We start from the raw sequence: 26446 nt of genomic DNA, 5'->3' as shown, positions 1-26446 counted from the left end.
GCTATACATATACATATATCCCCATATCTCCTCCCTCTTGCGTCTCCCTCCCACCCTCCCTATCCCACCCCTCTAGGTGGTCACAAAGCACTGAGCTGATCTCCCTGTGCTATGCAGCTGCTTCCCAGTAGCTATCTATTTTACATTTGCTAGTATATATATAAGTCCATGCCACTCTCTCACTTCGTCCCAGTTTACCCTTCCCCCTCTCCGTGTCCTCAAGTCCATTCTGTACATCTGCGTCTTTACTCCTGTCCTGCCCCTAGGTTCATCAGAACCAGTTTTTTTTTTTTTTTTTTTTTAGATTCCATATGTATGTGTTAGCATACGGTATTTGTTTTTCTCTTTCTGACTTACTTCGCTCTGTATGACAGACTCTAGGTCCATCCACCTCACTACAAATAACTCAATTTTATTCCCTTTTATGGCTGAGTAATATTCCATTATATATATGTGCCACATCTTCTTTATCCATTCATCTGTCAATGGACACTTAGGTTGCTTCCATGTCCTGGCTATTGTAAATACAGCTGCAGTGAACATTGTGGTACATGACTCTTCTTGAATTATGGTTTTCTCAGGGTATATGCCCACTAGTGGGATTGCTGGGTCATATGGTAATTCTATTTTTAGTTTTTTAAGGAACTTCCATACTGTTCTCCATAGTGGCTGTATCAATTTACATTCCCACCAACAGTGCAAGAGGGTTCCTTTTTCTCCACACCCTCTCCAGCATTTATTGTTTGTAGATTTTTTGATGATGGCCATTCTGACTGGTGTGAGGTGATACCTCATTGTAGTTTTCATTTGCATTTCTCTAATAATTAGTGATGTTGAGCATCCTTTCATGTGTTTGTTGGCAATCTGTATATCTTCTTTGGAGAAATGTCTATTTAGGTCTTCTGCCCATTTTTGGATTGGGTTGTTTGTTTTTTTGATATTGAGCTGCATGAGCTGCTTGTAAATTTTGCAGATTAATCCTTTGTCAGTTGCTTCATTTGCAAATATTTTCTCCCATTCTGAGGGTTGTCTTTTCATCTTGTTTATGGTTTCCTTTGCTGTGCAAAAGCTTTTAAGTTTCATTAGGTCCCATTTACTTATTTTTGTTTTTATTTTCATTTCTCTGGGAGGTGGGTCAAAAAGGATCTTGCTGTGATTTATGTCATAGAGTGCTCTGCCTATATTTTCCTCTAAGAGTTTTATACTGTCTGGCCTTACATTTAGGTCTTTAATCCATTTTGAGTTTATTTTTGTGTATGGTGTTAGGGAATGTTCTAATTTCATTCTTTTACATGTAGCTGTCCAGTTTTCCCAGCACCACTTACTGAAGAGGCTGTCTTTTCTCCATTGTACATTCTTGCCTCCTTCATCAAAAATAAAGTGACCATATGTGCGTGGGTTTATCTCTGGGCTTTCTATCTTGTTCCATTGATCTATATTTCTGTTTTTGTGCCAGTACCATACTTGAACATTGCATTTTAAAACCTGTGTGATATAGCTAGTGATACTTAAGGAAAATTTATAGTCTTAAATGTCTACATTTTAGAGAGTTTTTAAAAGATTGAAAATAAATGAGTTAAGTATTCAATCAAAAGTTAGGAAAAAGCAACAGAGTAAACCCCTCCAAATTAGAACTATGTAAACCTCTGGGAAGACTGATCTAGAAAAAATGAATATACAAATAAAGCATATTAGAAATGAAAGAATTTACTGTAAAATGTTTTAAATTTAACTAAATACTTTGAACAACTTCATAATAATACATTCGAAAACTTAGATCAAATAGACATTTTTTGGTTAAACGTAAGTCATCTAAATTGACCTGAGAAGTAATAAAATTTTGAATAAATCTACATCCAAGATAATATTTTAAAGTATTCAACAAGTGATATAGGACAAGCAATGATAAAACCAAAGGAAAACTAAGAAGTCCAAACAGACAATTGCTGAAAATAACTGGTATAGACTTATCATGTGTGCTAAATGACTATCAATCCCACCCATATCTGTTGAAGAAATTAAATGAGTCAAAAATCTACACACCAAAAAGTACCATGTCCAGAAGATTTACAAACAAATTTTACCAAAACTTTAAGGAGCAAGTAACTCTTTTCTTATAAAAAAATGTTTCCAGATAATAGAAAAGGAAGAATCAATTCCCAAATAAAATTAGACAAGAAAGTATAAGAAATAAAATGTGTATGTAAACTTCGGTATGATCATGAATGCAAATATCACACATAAAATATTAGCAAGCTGAATTCAGCAATGTGTATAAAAATTATCATGACTAACCAGGGTTTATTCCAGGAATACAAGAATGGTTTAAGACATGAAACCTTATTAATGTAATTTTCCACATTACTAAATTTTAAAATATATGATAATCTCTATATATGCCCCCCAATTCAATAAAATTTATGATTTTCAATAATGAAAATAACCTAATTTTAGCAATTAGGAACAGAAGGAAAATTTCTTCAAGTGATAAAGGGTATTTATCAAAAAGTTACCACAAATATCATACGTAGTGAAACATTAGAAACATTCTGTTTAAAGTCAGGAACATGACAAGGATACCATCATTACTGTTTCCATTCAACTCAGTTCTAGAAGTCTTAGCCAGAGCTAAAAAATAAGAAAAATAAAAGAAACGGAAAAAAATCATTTCCAAAGAATTGCGTTGTCCTAACAGAACGCCCAAGAGAATCTACAAACTATTCAAGCTAATAAGAGAGTCCAGGCTAATAAGATGGTGTGTTTCCAGAGCAATGGCATTCTAGGACACTAGCAACAACCAATTAGATTATAATTTAAAAAATTTTTTTTCCATTTACAAAAATAACCTAGGAATACAACTAACATGAAAGGTATGAAAAACATTTATGAAAAATATTATAATGTATTATTTACTAACAAAAGAAGACCTAAATAAATAGGGAGATAGACTATGCTCATGACTGGGAAGACTCATTATCATAGTGATATCAGTCCTTCCCCCAAATTAATCTACAAATTTAATGCTTTATCTTGGGCTTTGACAAGCTGAACCTAAACGTCAAGGGAATAGTAAAGGGTCAAGAACAGCTAAAAAATTTTTGAAGGAAAAAGTATAAGAAAGGACAAAAAATATATTAAAAGATATCACCTTTTCAGATATTAACACTTATTATAAAACTATAGAAAGTACAACAACGAGGCATTGGCAAACGGGCAGAAAAATAGACCAATTAATCGGAAAGAAAGGTCCAGAAAAAAAGCTTGGCAAGTGTGGAAATTTGGTAGGTAACAGAAGTGGTTACAACTCAGTGTAGACAAGATGACTGTTCAATAAATGATGCGGGAACAATACGTTACTATAGGGAGGGAAAAGGTTACACCTTCATCTCGTACCATACACATGCTCGATACCAGACGGATTAAAGACTCAAATGTGAAAAGCAAAACTTTAAGACTTATAGGAGACAATGTAGGAGAACGCCTTTGTGACCACAGGGTAGAATGAATTCCTATACAAGACTCAAAAAGCACAAATCATAAAGGAAATATAATTAAATTTCAGTATTTTCAAATTTATAACCTCTGTAAAACCAGATATTGCAAGACAGGCCACAGATTTGGAGAAGATACTTATAATGCATGTCTAACAATAATTCAGTCGTCAAACTGTAGGAAGAACTTCTACAAATCAAGAGGAAAAGTCAAATAACCTTTAGATAATTAGGAATGATATAAAGAGTAAATTCAAAGAAATGTATTAGTATAAATACAAAAAGATGTTCAAACTGATCAGTAATCAAGGAAATGCAGATAAAAACAAGGAAATATCTTTTCAGGCCCATCAGATTGGCAAGATTTTTGATAATACCAAGTGTTGGTCAGGATGAGGAAATTCTCATACAGTATTGGTAAGTGGAAACTGATACAAACACTCTGAGAAATAATTTGGCATTATCTGATAAAATAAAATTGTGCATACCCTAAGACCCAGCCATTCTAATTTTCAGTACACAACTTAGAGAAAATTTTGCACAGTACTTAGGGAGGTATATAATTGGATTTTCATTACATCATTGCTTGCAATAATGAAATACTGAAAATAATTGAAATAGTCATCAATTGGAAAATAGATAATTGTGGTATTTGGTTGAACCATATGAAATTGCTGCTATTCAACCATTTGGATATGGTTCAACTTAATAAGTTTATAAAACTGAGTATTATATATGAGCTAAAATGAATGAACTAGACCAATATGATTCACTGTGGATAAATCTCAAAAACAAAATATTAAGTAAAAAGTGCACGCTATAGTACGTATGGTATGACCACAGGCACACTCAGGCAAAAATCAGCTTCTTTAAGATAGAGTATCTATGCATAACAATAACTAGAAGGGTTTTAAAAATTCAGAACTTTTTGATCAGAGCAGAAATAGAAACAAAGAAGACAATAGCAAAGATCAATAAAACTAAAAGCTGGTTCTTTGAGAAGATAAACAAAATTGATAAACCATTAGTCAGACTGATCAAGAAAAAGAGGGAGAGGACTCAAATCAATAAAGTTAGAAATGAAAACGGATAAGTTACAGCTGACACTGCAGAAATACAAAGCATCCTAAGAGACTACTACAAGCAACTCTATGCCAATAAAATGGTCAACCTGGAAAAAATGGACAATTCTTAGAAAGGTATAACCTTCCAAGACTGAACCAGGAAGAATTAGAAAATATCAACACACCAATCACAAGTAATGAAATTGAAACTGTGATTTAAAATCTTCCAACAAACAAAAGTCCAGGACCAGATGGCTTCACAGGTGAATTCTATCAAACATTTAGAGAAGAGCTAACACCCATCCTTCTCAAACTCTTCCAAAAACTTGCAGAGGAAGGAACACTCCCAATCTCATTCTATGAGGCCACCATCACCCTGATACCAAAACCAGACAAAGACACTACAAAAAAAGAAAATTACAGACCAATATCACTCATGAATTTACATGCAAAAATCCTCAACAAAATACTAGCAAACAGAATCCAATAACACATTAAAAGGATCATACACCATGATCAAGTGGGATTTATCTCAGGGTTGCAAAGATTCTTCAATATATGCAAATCAATCAATGTGATACACCACATTAACAAACTGAAGAATAAAAATCATATTATCATCCCAATAGGTGCAGAAAAAGCTTTTGACAAAATTCAACACCCATTTAGGATAAAAACTCTCCAGAAAGTGGGCATAGAGGGAACCTACCTCAACACAATAAAGGCCATATATGACAAACCCACAGCAAACATCATTCTCAATGGTGAAAAACTGAAAGCATTTCCTCTAAGATCAGGAACAAGACAAGGATGTCCACTCTCGCCACTATTATTTAACATAGTTTTGGAAGTCCTAGCCACGGCAATCAGAGAAGAAAAAGAAATAAAAGGAACACAAATTGGAAAAGAAGAAGTAAATCGGTCACAGTTTGCAGATGACATGATACTATACATCGAGAATCCTAAAGATGCCACCAGAAAACTACTAGAGCTAATCAATGAATTCGGTAAAGTTGCAGGATACAAAATTAATGCACAGAAATCTCTTGCATTCCTATACACTAATGATGAAAAATCTGAAAGAGAAATTAAGGAAACACTCCCATTTAGGCAGGCAGCATTGCATCACAAATTCCTGGTTTCTTTTTTTTTTTTTTTTTAATATATTTATTTATTTATTTTTGGCTGCATTGGGTCTTCGTTGCTGCACGCGGGCTTTCTCTAGTTGCGGCGAGCAGGGGCTACTCTTCATTGCGGTGCGCAGGCTTCTCATTGCGGTGGCTTCTCTTGCTGCAGAGCACAGGCTCTAGGCACGCGGGCTTCAGTGGTCGTGGCTCACGGGCTTAGTTGCTCCACCGCATGTGGGATCTTCCCAGACCAGGGCTCGAACCCATGTCCCCTGCATTGGCAGGCAGATTCTTAACCACTGTGCCACCAGGGAAATCCCACAAATTCCTGGTTTCTTGATGATGTATTTCCTGCTTCTTTTGAAGCCTTGTTGTGAACCACTGACTAATAATCGACTCCTAATATGTCTAAAGCCTAACTGTTCATTTCTCCTTCTACATGGTGCCTAAAGTCCTCTGGGAATAGGATAGATAGCCATTTGGGTGGTGATGTTGGGACAAGGGCTCAGGACATCGTCCATACACCAGGCTGGGTAGGTCCAGGGAACAGGGCCAGAACTTTTCTACAGATCTCTCTCCTCATTTTAATTTTAGGAACCTTGAAGGTGGCCTTATCACAACCCATTTCATGGGTAATTTTATTTCAGTGTACAAAAAAGTCAGAAAATGGTGAAAGGGATCAGTTGTACAGTGATGGATGGAAAGTAGACCTTTGGTGGTGATCACTCTGCAGTGGATACAGATTATACATATAAATACAGTGGTGTACACCTGAAACTTATATAATGGAATATACCAATTTTACTTCAAGTTTTTTAAAAAGCTAAAAAAAGAGTTAAAATTTCATTTTGTTCTTCATTTCACTATGATCATCAGTTCAGACTATACTATCAAGCTTTGGAAACATTACACCAGACCCTGCAAAATGAGATGAGGAATTGGTTTCCAAGTTTTCTCTAGTGACTTGGGTCTGAGGTGCCAAACCCTAGCTAGGAACTAGCACACTAGATAGAAATCTCAGAAGGGGGAGGATTAAATAGACACCGGTACTAAGCAATAAAGCCGCCACAAAGTTTCTTTGAGGTGGGGCTCTTAAACTCTCTCACCACTGACCCATGCCTTGTATTTTTACCAGTGGGGATAGCATTCCTGACCCAAAGCAGACCTGAGATCCTGAATCTTGAACGGCTTGGCGGGAAGACAGTCTCAGCCTTTCCTCCAGGTTGCAAATTTGCTATGATATTTTCTCCAGAGGCACGTTGGCTCGGGCTTGAGTGGCAACGTCAGTTTTGGGTCCTTGATGTTGCAGAGAAGCCTTAGGGAGGCCTTGTCTGACCTCTGACCAAATTTCAGGACAGTCTGTCCCCTAAAAGGCAATTTGAGTGAAGAGCCAGTTGTGTAGGAAGACTGTAAATGACCAGGCCCAATCGAGAAGCTATAAGAATGCTCCCAGCTGAGGGTATGAGAGACATCCCCTCACTGAAAACTCAGGGCAGGACAGGGAGAAGATACCAAGGCTATAATATGGCCCTGATTGATGGCCTGCTCTATTTGTACTGGGTTCAGGGCCGCACCCCTGTCTGTATGGGGAGGTGAGTTCTACTGTCAATCATCAGGTGACAGTGTGGATCTTTTGCACTGAAAAACAAACCTGTGGATAACCTGGCTCAGAGTTTCACCACTTCCATGCTGGCTGCCAGGAGCAAGCCGTACCTCCTTCAGAGCTCTGACCCAAGGGTGGATGGAAAAAACCTTGCTCTCCATTTCCCTTACTGCAGCTGAAGTAAATTAAATCCCGCTGAAGCCTCCATTGATGTTAAGAGAGAACAAGGGAGAAATGACAACAGAGACTATAGAATGTAAGTATTAGCTTAATCCCTCCTTTCTCCTCTCCATTCCCAAACCACCTCTCAAATTGACGCTTGCATTGTCTCTCATCCAGACTCCTGAAGCACTTCTCAGTTTGTTTCCCTACATCCATCTGCCTCTGTCATGCCATTCTCCAGACCATACCTGACCTCTGTTTAAAATTCACCCATGCCCTCAAGGAACTGCCTTTCTAGACTCATCTCCAGCCTGTCTCCCCACATGTCTTCATGGTATTTCCCCACTAGTTCATGAAGTCCGGGAACGCAAGGTTATCTCCCTCACTGAACTTGCCACGGCATCTGTGGTAACACGGGCACACAGCACGTGGGCCATAGATACTTGTTGATTCCATTTCCTTTGTCCACTGTGCAGTCAGCAGGCCGTGGCTCCCTGCACTAATGGCCTCACAGAACAAGCCACACAAAGGGGAATTAGCTAAAGGAAGAAAGGCCCTTTTTCAATTTTACTCTGGAGGCCTAGACTATTCTTAAAGCCTAAAAGATTTTAACATCTTTTTGGCTTTAAGAATAGGCAATTTCTTTTGAGAATTAAATGTGCCAAAGAAATTAAAATTTCTTAAATGTAGGCTAAAGGGAGACTACTTATTAGTTTTACCACTAGGTGAAAATTGTGCCAGTTTTATTTTCTTGGTGACTGGAAAATGTCTCTCTAATAAAACTCATGTTTTTTCTCAAAGTTTTTTTTTTTTTTTTTTTTTTTCCTGCAACAGGTTGATTCTGTCCCACTGGGCTAGAGAGTATTGTTAATTATAACAATAAGATACACAAAGGAAAAAAAATCTCAAAAATTTTCAGATCAGGAAATGCTTAAATGTTTCCAACAAAAGTTTATCAGGAAATGTTATTCCAGAATCAAAACATTTCCTGTCTGATGATTATGCCATGGAGAAAAATCATGTGATGCCAGTTATGCAGTCTTATAAAAAAGAATTTTTATGATGGGATATATTTGTTTGGAAAAAAAATCCATTATAAGTAACATGAGATAGATGAGAATTGCCCAGAATCATACTTTTTTTTTTTTTTTTGAGAGAGCTTAAACCTTTATTTGAAATGGAACAGATACAGAACTGCGAAGGAAATACAGTCTTTAGGAGAGGAAAGGCTTATTGAATCAGTCTTTCCCACATATACATGTGTTCACTGAAGGCAAGAACTTAAAAAAAAAGCATTGCCTTCCAGGCCAAGACACAAAGAACTAATATTTTCTCAGTAAAGCTCTGTGCTAGGGACCATACTGGGTGTTATAAACAGTCCCATAAGGTAGGTATCACATCAATTTATAGATGGGTAACCAGAGCTCCAAGAAGTAAAGTGAGGGACTTCCCTGGCAGTCCAGTGGTTAAGACTTCGCTTTCCAGTGCAGAGGGTGTGGGTTCGATCCCTGGTTGGGGAGCTAAGATCCTACATGCCTCGCGGCCAAAAAACCAAAACATAAACAATAGGAGCAATATTGTAACAAATTCAATAAAGACTTTAAAAATGGTCCACATCAAAAAAAAACTAAAAAAAAAAAAAGAAGAAGTAAAGTGTCTTGTCTGGGGGCACTCAGGCACTGAGAGATGGGACTAAAATTTGAGTCTGCATCAATCAGACTCTCAAGCTCAGAATCATACTTTTTAAAAACGTTGATTATTCACATTAAAATCTAAACCTTAAACCTTACAGAAAAATACAAGGAATAAAGTAGAAATTCACCAACATCTCACTACTCAGAGATGACCACTCTTAATATTTAAATGAACATAATTCCAGGCAGGTCTTGGTGCATATATACACAATTGTGTTCAATTTTATGTAAATAGTTTTAATGTTACGTATCATATCAGCAACATATCACAGATATCTTTCCCTGTCAATAAATCTAGAACTGCAGTATAAGTTCATAATTGTGCATATGTATCATGTGTATCCATTGGGAAATTCCAAGCTTCAGCAGCAGCCCTCCAAATATCAAGTCCTCATGAGACAATATGAAAAAAGCCTGAAGAGAAGAAGGGAGCAGCTGAGTGGGTGGAGGGGTCTTTCTTCAACGTGACCTTCCTCATAAGTGTCTTCATCAGTGACTAGTCACCTGCCAACCCCAGACACTGCCAATAAGAACGGATTGATATGACGTGCTCATACAAGCCAGGATTTCTTCTCTGTGACTGACCGTATCACTACCTAAACAAAAACAGGGTTCTGTGAGCAAGAAAAAAGGGATGGAACACATGAAGCAAGTTTAAACCCATGAATTCACAATGATACCAACAGACAAACTCTTTTGGTCACCGTTGGAGACTGTTAGTGAAATAACTCATTATTTTGTAAACTAGCAAATTAAGAGAAAGAATTAAATGCTTATCCTGCTCTCACTGGGAAACCAAGTCATTGAGGAAAGTAGTTTCTGTTTATAAAAGTATTCCAGCTAATAAATGGAGGAGAAATGATGGAGTTAGGAGATCACCATTTATAACACTAGATGTTAATCTAATTCTGTTGACTGTACTCAGTATAGTACGGATATAGGCATTGAGCATCAACAATTACTAACTTCACAGAAAGAAACAATCCAACATCACATGCCTCCTGATGGAAGGACACGCCACCATCTAAGAAGTCATCTTGCCAAGAAAAAAAGAAGAACCCAAATCTAACCAAGACTCTAGATTACCAATTTATGGAAAGTATGAAGAGTGCATTCAGCAAAAACCAGATTTTGGAAAATCCAGAGGACAAATAACCTGGTTTCTTTAACAAATAAATTTCAAGGAAACAAAAGGAACTGAAGAGGGAACCTATGGATTAAAAGAGACTTAAAAGACATATCAACCAATTGCAATGAGTAGACTTTATTTGAATCCTGAGTCACTGAAACTGTTAAAAAATATATATGGTACTTGTGAAGGTAACTAAAAATTTGAACTCTGAAAGGATGTCTCATGATCAAGGAATTCATGTTAGTTTTTGAAAGTATGATAATATTTTGGTTATGCTTTTTATGAAAGAGTTCTTATCTTTTAATAACATCCATCGAAATATTTACAGATGAAATGATAAGATGCTTCAAAATAATATGGTGGTGGATAGAAGTATTGATAAAACAATTTTGGCTGTGAATTGCTAATTGCTGAAGCTGAATGATGAGTACTTGGGGGTTTATGAATCATTCTGTCTATTTTTGTATATGTTTGAAATTTTTCCTAATAAAAAGTAAAAGAAAGAAAGAAGAAAAGAAAGGAAGGAAGGAAGGAAGGGAGAGAGGGTGGCTTTTAGGTAGGCAACCAACAGTATTTGCCATACTTTAACTTATCTAATTAGTTTGCCATAGAATATATAGGCTGTTTTCCATTTTTTCCTAATTATAAAAATGCTGTGACATACATCCTTCTGCATACATCTTTTCATATTAACAGATTCCTAAAGGTGGGATTATTGAGTCAAAGGACAAATTTAACACATAAAGTCAAACTGCCTTCAAAAGGGCTCTACCAAACTACACTTTCAAATGGATTTTTAAATTATTTAAATAATGTCATTGAGATTCTTATTAGGATAGCATTAGACTTACAAATTAATTTTAGGAAAATTGACATCCTTACATTATTGAACCTTCCCATCTAAAAACAAATAGCCAAAGCAATCTTGAGAAAGAAAAACGGAGCTGGAGGAATCAGGCTCTCACACTTCAGACTATACTACAAAGCTACAGTAATCAAGAAAGTATGGTACTGGCACAAAAACAGAAATATAGATCAATGGAACAGGATAGAAAGCCCAGAGATAAACCCATGCACATATGGTCACCTTATCTTTGATAAAGGAGGAAGGAATATACAATGGAGAAAAGGCAGCCTCTTCAATAAGTGGTGCTGGGAAAACTGAACAGCTACATGTAAAAGAATGAAATTAGAACACTTCCTAACACTATACACAAAAATAAACTCAAAATGGATTAAGGACCTAAATGTAAGGCCAGTCACTATAAAATTCTTAGAGGAAAACATAGGCAGAACACTCTATGACATAAATCACAGCAAGATCCTTTTTGATCCACTTCTTAGAGAAATGGAAATAAAAACACAAATAAACAAATGGGACCTAATGAAACTTCAAAGCTTTTGCACAGCAAAGGAAATCATAAACAAGACCAAAAGACAACCCTCAGAATGGGAGAAAATATTTGCAAATGAAGCAACTGACAAAGGATTAATCTGCAAAATATACAAATAGCTCATGCAGCTCAATATCAAAAAAACAAACAACCCAATCCAAAAATGGGCAGAAGACCTAAATAGACATTTCTCCAAAGAAGAGATACAAATTGCCAACAAACACATGAAAGGATGCTCAACATCACTAATTATTAGAGAAATGCAAATGAAAACTACAATGAGGTATCACCTCACACCAGTCAGAATGGCCATCATTAAAAAATCTACAAACAATAAATGCTGGAGAGGGTGTGGAGAAAAGGGAATCCTCTTGCACTGTTGTTGGGAATGTAAGTTGATACAGCCACTATGGAGAACAGTATGGAAGTTCCTTAAAAAACTAAAAATAGAACTACCATATGACCCAGCAATCCCACTACTGGGCATATACCCTGAGAAAACCATAATTCAAGAAGAGTCATGTACCACAATGTTCACTGCAGCACTATTTACAATGGCCAGGACATGGAAGCAACCTAAGTGTCCATCAACATATGAATGGATAAAGAAGATGTGGCACATTTATACAATGGAATATTACTCAGCCATAAAAAGAAACAAAATTGAGTTATGTGTTGAGAGGTGGATGGACCTAGAGTCTGTCATACAGAGTGAAATAAGTAAGAAAGAGAAAAAGAAATACCAAATGCTAACACATATACATGGAATCTAAAAAAAAAATCGTTCTGATGAACCTAGGGGCAGGACAGGAATAAAGACGCAGATGTAGAGAATGGACATGAGGACACGGGGAGGGGGAAGGGTAAGCTGGGACGAAGTGAGAGAGTAGCATCGACATATATACACTACCAAATGTAAAATAGAAAGCTAGTGGGAAGCAGCTGCATAGCACAGGAGATCAGCTCAGTGCTTTGTGACCACCTAGAGGGGTGGGATAGGGAGGTTGGGAGGGAGGTGCAAGAGGGAGGGGATATGGGGATATATGTAAACATATAGCTGATTCACTTTGTTATACAGCAGAAACTGACACAACATTGTAAAGTAACTATACTCCAAAAAAGATGTTAAAAAATAAATAAAAAATTAAAAAAAACAAAAAACAAAAAACATTATGCCTCTCAATTTTGCCTTCCTCTGTCTCAGTAGTATTATAGTTTTCTAATTGATTTTTGTATATTGAGTTTGTAACTTACCACATCACTAAACTATGATTTCTAAAAGTTTTTCAGTTTATAATCCTGGGTTTTCAAGGTGTATTTTGGTCATGCCAAAAGTAAGAGCAATTAAGGTGGTGTTTGACAAAGAGATCCAGAAAAACTCAAATCCAGCTCTTGACCTCCTTTTCTTTAAGGTCCCCAAGAAAAGTACATGCACATACACACAAAAGCAAAGCAAGGCAAGTGATCACCGTTATTATCTGATAACTTGCCCTGGGCGCTAGTGTTGAACTCGAGGAGATCAGGCTACACCATTACCCTGTATATGCCTACATGACAGAACCAAAGCAGGCCCTGAAACCTGTCCTGGATCTTGGCTCTTGCCCCTGCAATGCGGGCTAAGGACAAACCAGAGCACTTGGCCAGGAGAAGCATGTACTAGAGCAAAAAAGCATTTGCTACAATACTTGGGGCAATTGGATTATCACTGAGCTTGCCTTTCAGGCACAAGGAATGTAAAGTCACAAATGGAGTTAGTATGTTGTCTGTCTCACAAGAGGAAGCTCTGACATTTTTTTCTCAAGCCTTAAAAAAATGGGGCCACAAGAGCCACTCCCAGTGCCTCCCTCTAGACAGAATGGCACAATAACAGCTCCTTTCTCTGGGGGCAGGCAACTGTAAAGTGCCTTTGAACTTGATCAATCCAAAAAGTGGAATGGAACAATGGGTTAGGGAAAAGAGGCTGTGAGCACCCCTTAGCCAAAAAATCTAATTGCATCATCTATGAATAATGATAAATTTTCTGTATCCTTTTCAGTCTTCAATAGTCCTTCCTTTACTTTCTTATCTAATTGCATTAGCTGGTACTTCCAGAATAGCATTACAGCATTAATTAGGATAAGTAGCACCACTGTTTTATTACTATATTTAATGGACATGCTGTTAGGATTTCACCATTAAACATGAAGCTGGTTTTCAGTGTGTGTATGTAGCCGTTTAGCAAAATTTCTTTTATCAAAAATGAATATTGACAATTGAATTTTATCAAAGATGTTCTCAGCATCAATCAAAACATTCCTATTGCTTTGACCTATTTTTTTAAATTGTACTACACCTTCCTTGTGCTTCGCAGATATTGTGTTTTCTTTACAAACTTAAGGTTTGTGGCAGCACCGTGTTGAGCAAGTCTATTGGCACCATTTTTTCCAACAGCATTTTCTCACTTCGTGTCTCTGTGTCACATTTGGTAATTCTCACAGTATTTCAAACCCTCCATCAACAAAAAGATTACGACTCACTGAAGGCTCAGATGATGTTTGTCATTTTTTTATCATTTTTTATTTCAGGTATGTACATTTTTTAGACATAATGCTATTGCACACTTAATAGACTACAGTACAGTGCAAACACGACCCTTACATGCACTGGGAAACCAAAAAACTCATGCAACCCACCTAGGCATACCTTGGAGGTTGGGTTCCAGATCACCACAATAAAGCAAATATTGCAGTAAGGTGAGTCACATGCATTCCTTGGTTTCCCAGTGCATAAGAAAGCCATGTCTACACTATACTGCAGTCTTTTGACCTATTATTATGGAAAATTATGTGAATATTTTCTCAAAATCTTCTCAAATCCATCTTCTCCGCTGTCTTTAAGCCCACCCCACTGTCACACTGAGTTCAAGGACTCCTTGTGTCCTGCCTGGGCTGATGCAATAGAGCCTTAACATGGTCCCCTGGCCCCAGGCTCACCATCCTCCCCACTGCACACTCCTGGCACCTTGATCTTGGACTTCCAGCCTCTAGAACTGTGAGAAACAAGTTTCCATTGCTTATAAACCATCCGGTCTATGGTACTTTGTTAAAGCAACCAGAACTGACTAAGACAGTAGATAAACTTGACAGATGTGGTGATGGGAATTTTAACCTCTAAAATAGTGACCTATAATGTCTCAGAGTACAACTTTCTAGTCCAAAGAATTTAGCAATACTAAGTCAATAGATCAAAGTAATCAAAGATTTTGGAAAGGAACTTACATGTGATCTAGTCATCTTTCCCTCCTGCTTTTAATTTTGAACGCCCTGGGGAAAATTATTGGTCCCAAATAAAATGGAAATATTTAATGAAACATATTCTTTTGTACATAGATTTTCTAAAAAGAAACAGTTTTAAAAAAAATTTTTTAGTTGATTTACAATGTTGTGTTAGTTTCAGGTGTACTAAGTGAATCAGTTATACATATACATATATATCCATTCTTTTTAAAAAGAAACAGTTTTAACTTCTGAGAAAATATTCACACAATTTTTAAAAAACGATAATAATACAGAAAATGTTTTTATTGTTAGATAATTGTCAGGATTCAGCTGGAACACAGTGTAAGGAATGTATGACCTTCAACTGTCCATAATGTGGAAAAAGTGAAACATGCAAGGCAGGAAGATCTGGCCTTGAGAGTTGATGGGAGTGACTTAATTTCTTGGAATCTGAGTTGCTTTACCTGTAAACTGAGGATAACCTCTGCTTTACAGGACTGTCGTAAGCTCTAAATGAGGTAATGTAGGTAAAGCTGCTGGTATAAAATAGGTGCTTAAAAAATTGCAGCTCTCATTAAATCTATCAGTTTGAGCTTTTTCTGAGAACAAACATATTAACTGATAAATTTCCTCCACTTACAAAATATAACTAGGGGGAAAAATGGGGCAGGCACATGGGACCTCTCTACTATCTTTGCAACTTCATGTGAATCTATAATTATTTTAAAGTAAAAAGTTAGAAAGAATTTCTTCTACTTAGAGTCCTATGAGAAGTACCCGTACCTTCGCATCTTGTTCAACGGCGTTGCTGTTATCGTTCATGTGCTAGACAACGAAATCCTGCTATTTGTCCTATGAGTGGCAGGATGGATTGGAAGAAGCACTGCAAGTACGATTCCAAGGACTTGAGACAAACTTACTTCACAATCAGGGCATCTATAAAATGAAGATTTATATTTAATCTGTCTCAGCTCTATGATTTTCTAAATCTGATGGTACAAAGCTACAGTTACTGCAAAGAAACATTATATAAATTACCAAGATTTGCTGAATAAATGTCTAATGTTAAAAGTGACTAAACAATAAACATTTACTTATTGCATAGTAAAAGTTAACATAATATAAAGGTAAAACAAAATATTATATATATTTCAAGATTGTAATACTTAAAATGTTATATAAATCCAAATTATTGTATTTAAAATATTACTTAAATTCAAAACATGTGGTGAAATCAGATGCCTGCCTGCAGAGCTGATGGTACTCTAAGGAAGTTGGTTTCTACACATTTTTGATCATGTACTCTGATCACAAAAAATACGCACTATTGTCAGTCTCCATATTAAATACTAGTAAAGTTTGATTTCTTAATTTAGATAAAAATAGAGATATTCTAACAATTTCTTCCCACATTCCAGCTGCTCTAGGGGTCAGATTTGTTGCAGGAAGTTTCCTATTCTATATTCTAGGACTACACCTGTTGAATCCTCTGTTCTGATCATTCTTGCTGTAATCACATCTTAACATTAAGTTCCCTATTAGCAATTGGTTTCAGTGGTAGGTATCAGAGAAAGTCTATGCTATAAACTGTCTTTTCATTTTTCACCATTTAGGAATAATCTCAGGACTAAAAACTTCAGGACTTTTAAGAAGTATCTATCTTATTTTAAGAATACCCTAATTTTAAAAAATAAATACTAATTTGTAAAGCACATTATTTCTGCAGGGAAAGGATTATTATACAGGTTGATTTGTAAATTACGTGTGACATTCTGTATGAAAGTGGTTTTCTATAATTTTGCTCTCTAAATGGTGACTCAAATCCCTTAAAATGCCTTACATATAATGTAGTCTGGATACAGGGACAAAGTGGCAGGAAATATTGAATGTTTGAATTAGAAAGAATTCCTAAACTTGTTTAATGATGAATTTTAGCTTTGATGGTGATCAGAGGAAAAGTCTTTTCCTGAACAGAAAAATAAGTGATTTTTTAACGTGGACTCAGCGTTATGCTGCTTTGCCACAAGGAAAGGAGGAAGGAGAAAACTGGTTGATCAGGGTATAAGAAAAGGTGACTTAAAGCCTTTCTGGATTAGTTATCAGCCACACTTAAGAGGTGCGTCTATCCAGGCTGTCAGGCCCAGGAGAACTGGCACAAATCATCCAAAATGAAAGTAGACTATGGATTCATGCTTCTATTTAGGTCTTTTAATGCAGTAGGAAAGCATATTTGAGGAACTAAAGGCACATAATCAATGTTAATTTGATTCCACAAACAATTCTTAAGCATTTTGTGATACAGATATTAATAGGGCATGATCTGTGCCCTCAAGAGTTTCACAATCTAGTGAGACAGACACATCACAAATAATTGTTGTATAAGGAAGGTATGTTTAAGCGATAACCCCACCTCATCTGACTACTCTCCCTAGTCTGGCCACCCTCCCCCTTAGATAAATACTGCTGAAGGAGTTCCTTCTGATTATCCTTTTCAAATGAAAACTCCAAGCTGTCCTTTCACTTATGGCTATATCACAGTTTATATTAAAAGGCCAAAGGATAACATTGTTTCGGGGGAAAAGTTCTTCGTATGCAATGCCATGCATGTTAGATTTCTGCCCGGCTTATATCCTATAAAATCGAATAAATGCAAGCCTCCTTCTGGGGCTCAAAGGACTATGCGCTGATGATAGACATAATTATCTGCCAACTATAGCAGCTGCCATAAAAGCAGCTAGACATTCTGGAATGATGCTTTTCCAATGAAATGACAAAAGCCAGACCAAAAAAAGACTGACACGGTCATTCTGGGTTGAAATCTGTTATTCCATCCGGCTGTTCTACTTTTGCCAAATCATTTGAACGTTGAACCTGTGTCATTAAAAAGCCAGTGTGAAAGCAGTCAACTTTACTCCATAGGAACAGCTAATAACACCAGTTGTGGCGCATTTTACCAAAACCCACTCGGGCCGAAGTAAGTGTAGTAAAGTGGAAGAAATTATTGCACGTTATCAAGCTGTGATGCATTTTACTAAATCTGCTAAGGCCAAGAGAAGTGCAGTGTAATACAAGAAATCACTGCAAATTAATAAAGAGAGTGTGGTTGGTCCAGAAGACCTTGGTCCCCAGGTAGGCAGGTCACCCCTTCAGCACCCATCACTCATTATTTCGGCCTCTGGATTAGAAAGGTACAGCAGTGAGGGGAAAGCAGGGAAACCGTAGGGAGAAGTGATCTGAGCTCCTTGATGGAGGGACCACCAGTAGAAAAACTGGCACAGACTGGGGGAGCGGGACTGTATAAGAGCTTGCCGCATCATCCGCGCGCCTCACCCTTCCGGGTTAGGCATCTCCAAATTCCCAAGACTCTGGGGACCAGAACCCTGGAGAAGGTGGGGGTTTCCCACGGCGGAATCCCCGGGGAAAGGGCGGAGATGGACCCAGCGGGAGAGCCAGTGTCCAGTCCTAGGGGTCCGATCGGAGCCGAGAGAGAGTCGGCGAGAAAGGGGCGGGGGCGACAGGGGGCGGCAGGGGGCAGCGGAGAGGAGGGGCGAGGCGCCGTCGCCCGGCCCCCTCCCCTCCCCTCGGGCGCGCACCCCTCCTCTTTCCCTCCCCGATCGGTCACCCGAGCGCGTCCCGCCGAGGCCGGGCTGCTTCGAGGGGAGGCGCCAACTCATCGCGGCGGCGGGCCCTCACCGAGCAGTAACGGCGACCTGGGAGGTGGAGCGGATGTGGCTCGGGCCTGCGTTGTGGTAAGGAAATAGAGGATGGCGTAGGAGGTCGGGGGGGGGGCGCCAGGCTAGAAGCTGGCCGCTCTCAGACCCCCCCCAGCGGCGAGCCGCCTCTCCCCACACCGCCCCCGCTGCCCGAGCTCCGGGCGAGGTATTGGCGAGGAGTAGCCCCTGGGGCGACAGCCCCTCCCGAGCCGCGAGCCCAGGCGTCTCCGCGCGTGCGCAAGTCCTCTGGCGAGGGCTGGGAACGGGGCTCTGGGGCGACACCCTCGCCCGGGCCTAGGGCCGAGGTGTCGCCGCGCGTGCGCAAAGCCGCTGGCGGGGCCTGGGCGCGCGGCTCCGGGATTGTACCCTGACCCAGGCCGCGGGCCGAGGCGGCGCTGCGCATGCGTGAGTCGGCTGGCGGAAGTGGCGCGCCGCGGCGAGGGTTGCGTGTGGCGTCGCACCAGGGCTGTTGCCTTCCTGGAGGCTTCTCCTCCTTTGGCCAGCGCGGGGGAGGCACCTGCCTCGGAGTTCCTTTCCCACTCTCCGCCCCCCTTTAGGCTGCAGTTTTCATTTATGTCGCCTAGACCCTCGGCTCCCGTCCTGTGTATCATCTCTGTTCACCCAGCTTCCGGCCCCGAACCGGCTCGCTAAACTCATTATTATGCCTTCGACATTTGGTCCTGATGTCGAGGGATAGCGCAGAAAGTTTGACTAAGCTCGGCGAAGCTGTTTTGGAACTGCTGTGGAGGGATGGGGAGAAATCACCATAAATCTTTATTTTAAGCCGGAAGATACTGCCCTGCTCAGTCCCGGAAATAGGGATTTTCAGACGCTGAAAACTTCCCAAGTGCTCTGCCGTGGCCGAGAAAGAACTTCCTGCCTGAGTTGGAAGGCTAGTTCAGAGTGAACTTTTTGCTTTTGTTCTCTGGGAAATTACATAATAAGTCGGAACAGTTGGAGCCCAGGACTGTAACAAAATGCATGTCGTAGAGCTGCCTGATGCCGCGCTTGGCGACTTAATTGGAACGACGCTCTTTCCCCCAGACTGGGAAGTGACAGTCCCTGTTTAATGTTTATTGAGCCTCCTGGCTTTGCACCCTTCTAGTACTACGTTCCTGCTTGGCTTTACACCTTCCTGGGCAGTGGTACTTAGTTAAGTACGTTTCGTGACTCCTGGGGATGTTCTTGGAATGGTTTTTAACAATGTCATTACTGTGTGCCTTGTAATCTTATATGATGTGATGATACGGACATTTGGAGGCTAGAATAGAAGAAGCCCTTAACTATCAGAGAATCTGAGTACTCAGAGGTGAAATGTAATCTCTCTTTCCCAGGGCACTAGGCAATATACACGTTATTAAGTAGTAGGTAAAGGCAGGTGGAATGCTATATTCTTGCACACCCCACTCCTTCCACGCAGGCCTTAACTGCTGTTACTGGGTTTACCAAGCCGGCCTCCACCCTTAGGCCTGTGCATTTGCTATTTTCTCCATGCTCAAAGCTCACTTTCCCCCTCCACCCAAATCTGCATGGCACCCAACTTCATTCATATCTCAAATTAATTGCCATCAGTTCAGAGGTGACTGCCTCATCTAAAATAGCCACTTCTCTCACTCTCCATCTCCTTATCCTGCTCTATTTGGCTTTGTAGCACTTATCACTATCTGATACTATGGATTTGTATGTGTATGTGCTGTCTCCCCCATAATGGCAGCTCAGTAGATATTTGTTAACTGTATAAATGAAATTGGTATTTAGCTCCAGAAATACTTTGAACTGAAGTCGCAATGTGCATTCATTCATTCATTCAAAAAACATTTACTGAGTGACCACTTTGTATCAGGTTGTGTCTAGGTGTTTAGAGTATGTCAGTGAACAAAATAGACAAAGATCTCTTCCCTCTGGAGCTTACATTCAAGCAAAGAATGATTAACAGTAAACATATTTAATTACTGGGTTAGAAAATTATAAGTGCCATAAAAAAGTGAAAAAAGGAGAGCAGAGAAAGGGGACTGAGTACAGGTGTGCGTTGCAATTTTAAACAGCATGGTTATGGTGGGTCTAAAGGATAAACTGAAGGTGATGTTATGATGGAGAACTGGTTTTTAGAATTCAGTATCTTTCTGGGAGAACTTTGTTTGTTTTACCATTCTCTGCTGTGTGTTTCATGGGGCCCCATAGCATGTCCATTGTGACAAATGTAACTGTCCTTTGTAGTATATAGGTGAAAAAATATTTTTTCCAAAAAGAGTTCACTTTATTCAGGATTTTAGTTTAATGCAGCAAATCAAATGAAGAGACTGGACTCTTGAATGGAAAAGGCTAGCCAAACGAATACTACAGATGGGTTGAAAAAAAAAATGTATATTTTATTCACGTTTTACTGTACTTTGCAGTTGCTTCTTAATGTCTCTCTGACTGTGAATGACTAGGTGAAGTTGTTTTCTAAGAGTGGTTGTTGATTTTCATTATTTGGAACTGTGTTGAAGATTCACCTGGTATGATGTCATGCTTTAAGGTACTAAATTATTGCTCTTTGAGATTTCTGAATGAACCAGACAAGCCTAGCCAAATTGCACTCCGTAATTAAAGGATGCTTAGTGAAAGAGGCTGATAGAGATGAACAATTTTAAATGTTTTTTTTTAGAGATACCTTTTTTTAAAATTAATTAATTTATCTTTTTTTTTTTTTAGTTTTTTGGCTGTGTTGGGTCTTCGTTTCTGTGCGAGGGCTTTTTCTCTAGTTGTGGCAAGCGGGGGCCACTCTTCATCGCGGTGCGCGGGCCTCTCATTATCGCGGCGTCTCTTGTTGCGGAGCACAGGCTCCAGACGCGCAGGCTCAGTAATTGTGGCTCACGGGCCTAGTTGCTCCGCGGCATGTGGGATCTTCCCAGACCAGGGCACGAACCTGTGTCCCCTGCATTGGCAGGTGGGTTCCCAACCACTGCGCCACCAGGGAAGCCCGAGAGGAACAATTTTAGAAAGTGAAGTGTTTTTCCCTTTGGGTCCTTTACTTAAGTGGATTACAAACACTGTGTTTAAATATCAAAAGCTATTAATCTAAAACTATAAATGTAGAGTACCCATGGGATTTGCTTATGACCTTAGGAGTTTGTCATGTTTAATTTTGGTTTTATCACGTGGTTAAAGTGAAATTAAAATGCCCCTAAGATGCTGTTACTTTTGAGGTTTACTGGAGTTGACTTATAAGTCAAAATTGACCAGGAAAGAGATATGAGAATCTCTTTGGAAGAGAATGGAATTATGGAATGGAATGATCAGGGTTGCAGGGTGGCATCAGGGACTCCTGTTCAAGGCTGAAAATGGAGGGCTAAATGAGGATACTTACTTAAAAGGAGCAAATAGCTTGCCTCCCTGAAAGGGATATTCATAGTGTCCTTCAATGGAAGGCTGATATGATCCTTCTCGCTTTCATTATCCAGAAGGAACATGTGTCTAATTCACACAGTGATCTCATCTTAACGTGAAAGTCTCCAGGGAATTTAAGGTGTAATAGTTTCTTTCAGCATGACTATGACACTGGGGTGTGTCTTCTGTGTGTCTTCAGCCTTGCTAATCTAACCTGAGCTCATATCTATTGGGTTGGCCAAAAAGTTCATTTGGGTGTTCCTGTAACATCCTATGGAAAAACCCGAACGAACTTTTTGGCCAACCCAATAGTACCTCTGTCTCCCCTTGCAAGACATTGACAAGTACCAGTATGTGAGTAAATCATGAATTGTGACCCCATTATAATATGTTACGCTGAATGTATTTGACTGAACAGTTTGAATCATAAATGGAAATGAGCCAAGGCCAAGAGGGGCTACCATGTTGAACGAATATTTACATTATGGGGCAGAGATGGTTAACAGTATTCTATTTAATAGGCATGTTAAGGGCTTTAAAAAAAAATTGTATTAGATATATAAGGATCTAAAATTCAAATGGATTTACAAATGTCTCAAGTATCAGTTCATTTTAGCTAGTATAACAATCTAAAAATATTTGTATAGTTTACGTTGATTATTTTTCATATTTGAAAGTGACACTTTTGCTGTGCTTGGCCGAAAAGACCAACTTTAATGAGCTCAGTAATATTTTCAAACTAAATGCAACTTTGGTTTGGATTGAAGGTCTACTTCATCACTCTTGGCGAAGTTTGGAAACCTTTGTACAGTGAAATCATTAAAATAGCAACTGTGTTTCTGTGTTCCATAAGTCAATTTGCTGTTTATCATACACATATGGCAATACCATTCCCACTGAGGTTGTGCTTTAGTTTTAGTTCGGCTTTTAGTTTTTTAGTTTTGTCCATCCTGTTTATAATTGGCCCACTTTAGTTAGCAGCTGTGTAGGGTACCTTACTGTTATTTGTCATTGACTTATGGCAGCTCATTCAAGTGGAGGTAAATTATGCCTATCATCCTTTTTTGCAAGCAATAATTGGGATCATGTTTAATTATTTTATATTACATTTGTACATATTTATATTATTTCTAGCTTTCTGATGACATACCATTTAATGACTCAGCTAAGCATATAGGTGGGAACCATCATTATCCCACTGACATGTACTTGGTCTGGAGCTCGTTAACACACTGATACTGTAAACTGTATGCTGGTGTCCTAAAAGACATCGGTTTTCCTTCATGCCTTGTTTCTTTGATTATAAAAGCATCATCAACTGTGTTGCCCAGATGGGAGAATTTGTTGAAAGCATTGAGTTCTGTGTTGCAAGAAAACTTTGCTATACATTATGTGTCTCAAGCATAGCTTTAGATTTGACCTCATACTGCTAAGTTGAATTTTAAAACATACATGACACTGGACTTTCTCTGCAAAAATTCTTTTTTTGTTTTTCTTTTTTTTCCTTCTGGGATCACTTCTAGAAAACAGATACCAGCATTAGAAGCTTCTAGTTAATTGCAAGATAACAATTTCCATGGAAAAAGCCTTCTCTCAGATACAGTGTATCTAGTTTATTAGCTCTTAAGGCTCCTGCATACTACTGGGTTGGGGTAATATTGACACAGGCAGCTACCAGCTGGATATCCTTTTGCTCCAAGTTACTTCTATTTTTTTTTTTTATGTATTTGCTTTCAATTTAGTGCCCACTGCAGGCACTAAGTCAATATTTGTTGAATGAATTAGGCAAATGAATGTCCTATAATCAGTTTAACTCATTTAGGTCAGAAGTATTATCAAGTAATATGACACATTGTCATATTAGCAGACACACTGATTAATACTGATTACTTTACCATTAATAACATGTAGAGACTGCTTATTATATGCTTTGTACAGGGAAATGAATTATTTGTTCTTCAAGAGGATTAGGGATGGGTATGTTTATCTTGTTCAGTTACTGAAAGACTGTCGTCTTGTCCACTGATCTTCAACTGTGTAGTTATTCAGAGTATAGGGAAAACTCTCAAAATACAATATGTACGAAAAGGAATTATCTGTCCCAAACAGGGATAATATGGAAATAAATTACTGAACTCTACAAGTTTAGAAAAACAGTCAAAATAGGAAATGTCATGCAAAAGATTACCTTAGTTGATATATATTTGGTTTTGAAAATTACTCTTGTGGGAAGTCCCTGGCGGTCCAGTGGTTAGGACTCTTTGCTTCCACTGCAGGGGGCATGGGTTCAATCTCTGGTCAGGGAGCTAAGATCCCGCATGCTGCATGGCATGGCCAAAAAAAAAAAAAACCTCTGAAGGTAGAGGTCAGTGTCAGGAGCTTCTGGCTGAAGAAGGTACCTATTCTCCCATTTCTTTTTATATTGTAAGGCAAATATCAGTACAGTAGGATTCTATAATAACATAGTTCCTTTTATTACATTTAAACAAAATGAGGAAATGCATAAGAAACTACTTTTCAAAACACAAGGCACTTTTTAATGTGAGTAATTAAGTATATATATGAGCCAAGTTATGTATCCCAAAACACATGTAAGGAAAAAAAACAATAAAGCAACATACAGTATGTATCATATGGGATGATCTTATGCCATGACACTGTCACTATGAAGAAGAGCTTCCCAATACAAATGCCAGCCTCTGCCCTGGGTCTCCCTCCTGTGCAGAAAAGGGGGAAATTTGTAAGCAGATTAAGACAAGAAGTAAAAAACACATTCTGATACACTTTTTTCTATTTCATATTTTTCTTCCATGGCATTTAAGATACTGTACTTTTTCTATGTTATTGAGTTATTATCTTCCTATGGTGTTGGTAAAATTTTATTTTACCGACGGTGAAAGAAATTGTGGTTTATGAGTTGTCATTATCAAGCCTCTATTGAATTCCTATGTTCGCAGTAAAGGCAGTATTAGAATGGTGGTATTCTGATTCTACAATTTTGTTTTCCTTAATATTGGGTAACCTTATCCTCCCATACTCAGATGATTAACTTAAGCTTAAAATCTTGAAAACTGTCTTGTCAATTGGAAAAGCCAAATCATACCAATTCATTGATAGAATTACATGGCAAATTTTGCCTTTGGCATTACCTCCGTCAAAACTTTCTTATGAAACATTTCCATCAAAGTCCAGCCATGTGTATGTCAGTATCCATTACACATTAAAATAGTATTGTTTTCTGCATGTTTTAAAACTTTATCAAATAGTGTATCATATGCATCATTCTGTGACTTAGTGATTTTTGATCAGAATTGTTTTGGAGACTTACCTGTGTTGATTCTAGACAATTTATTTTAATTGCTGTGTGGTATACACATTCCACAGTTTATAAATTCTGTTGATGGAGCCTGTTGATCAATTCTATCCACTATTTCTAGTTTTTTGCTATTGCAAACAATTTTGTATATGCACTAGAGCTCATCTAGGCCAGTGTTTTCTAAACTACAAGACATGACTTATTAATGATATTGAAATTATCTTAGTGGGCTGAAACCAACATTGAAAAAATAAAATAGAAAAGGACAAAATAGGGTAGGGTAGAACAGAATTATGTAAACTAGAAAAAAATAGGAAAGAAGATATCCCTTAGCATCTCATATAGGAAGGGTAAGAATTATTTTGTGAAAACTCTTGTTTCAGGTACATATATGTATCAAAAAAGCTTGAAAGACACTGCTCTGGCCTAAATATTGTTGAGTTGTTCTAAAAGTGATTGTACCAGTTTACAGTTTACATTCCTTCTAGCTATATGAGTGTGCCTTTTGACTTTCATCCTCACAAACACTATGTATTATCCCCTTTAATTTTGCCGATCTGATTGGTGAGATCTATCTGATCGTGATTACATTTCCATGATAAATTCCATGGGTATGTTTGTTAATTTCTTCTTCTGTGAATTGCCTGTGTATCCTTTGTCCATTTCTAAATTGGATTGTCTTTTTTGTTCTAATTTTTAGGTGTTCTTTATATATTATGGATACTAATTAGGTATCAGTTATATATGTTGAAAATATCTTCTCCCATTCTGTGGCATGCTTTTCCCTTTGTTCATTTTGTCTTTTATTTTGCCAAAGTTTTCATCTTTAATGTAGTAAAATTTACCAGTCTTTCCTTTGTGGTTTATGCTTGTGTGCCTCATTTAAGAAATCTTTCCCTGCCCTGAGGTCATAAAGATGTTTTCTATACTTTCTTCCAAAAATTTGAAAATTTTGCGTTTTTCCCTTTCCAAATGGTTTCCCTTGCATTCTTTTATGTTGAAATACTGTAGATTAAACGTTAAGTGTTTTTTTGTAAGTTTCAGCGTCCAAGTTGTCGAAGCCCTTTCCCAAAACTTATAAAATATAATATCTGAAAGTTATATTTTATAATATTAATTCTTTT

General features: G+C 38.2%; 1 protein-coding gene and 1 long non-coding RNA gene across 8 annotated transcripts in view; one reads left to right on the top strand and one right to left on the bottom strand.

The window, feature by feature from the left end:
- Positions 1–18890, bottom strand: part of LOC133076145 (uncharacterized) — a 59982-nt gene extending 41092 nt beyond the window's left edge. For 2 of the 3 annotated variants that reach the window (XR_009697502.1, XR_009697503.1), the window contains exons 1-2: positions 18618–18890; positions 15708–15860 (exon numbers count right to left, since the gene is read on the bottom strand). This is a non-coding gene — a long non-coding RNA (uncharacterized LOC133076145). Of the gene's footprint in view, positions 1–8704; positions 9738–15707; positions 15861–18617 lie in introns of those variants that run through there. The other variant, XR_009697501.1, reaches the window with a different exon arrangement.
- The window catches only part of RCBTB2 (RCC1 and BTB domain containing protein 2), a 39008-nt gene continuing 31030 nt past the window's right edge, over positions 18469–26446 (top strand). For 3 of the 5 annotated variants that reach the window (XM_061170601.1, XM_061170598.1, XM_061170599.1), the window contains exon 1: positions 18470–18673. The gene's annotated coding sequence lies outside the window, so the exon portion shown is untranslated. Of the gene's footprint in view, positions 18674–26446 lie in introns of all 5 variants that reach the window. The other 2 variants (XM_061170600.1, XM_061170602.1) reach the window with 1 other exon arrangement.

Source organism: Eubalaena glacialis, chromosome 16 (assembly GCF_028564815.1).
Source record: "Eubalaena glacialis isolate mEubGla1 chromosome 16, mEubGla1.1.hap2.+ XY, whole genome shotgun sequence".
NCBI lineage: Eukaryota > Metazoa > Chordata > Mammalia > Artiodactyla > Balaenidae > Eubalaena > Eubalaena glacialis.
This window is presented reverse-complemented; position numbering and strand designations above follow the sequence as displayed.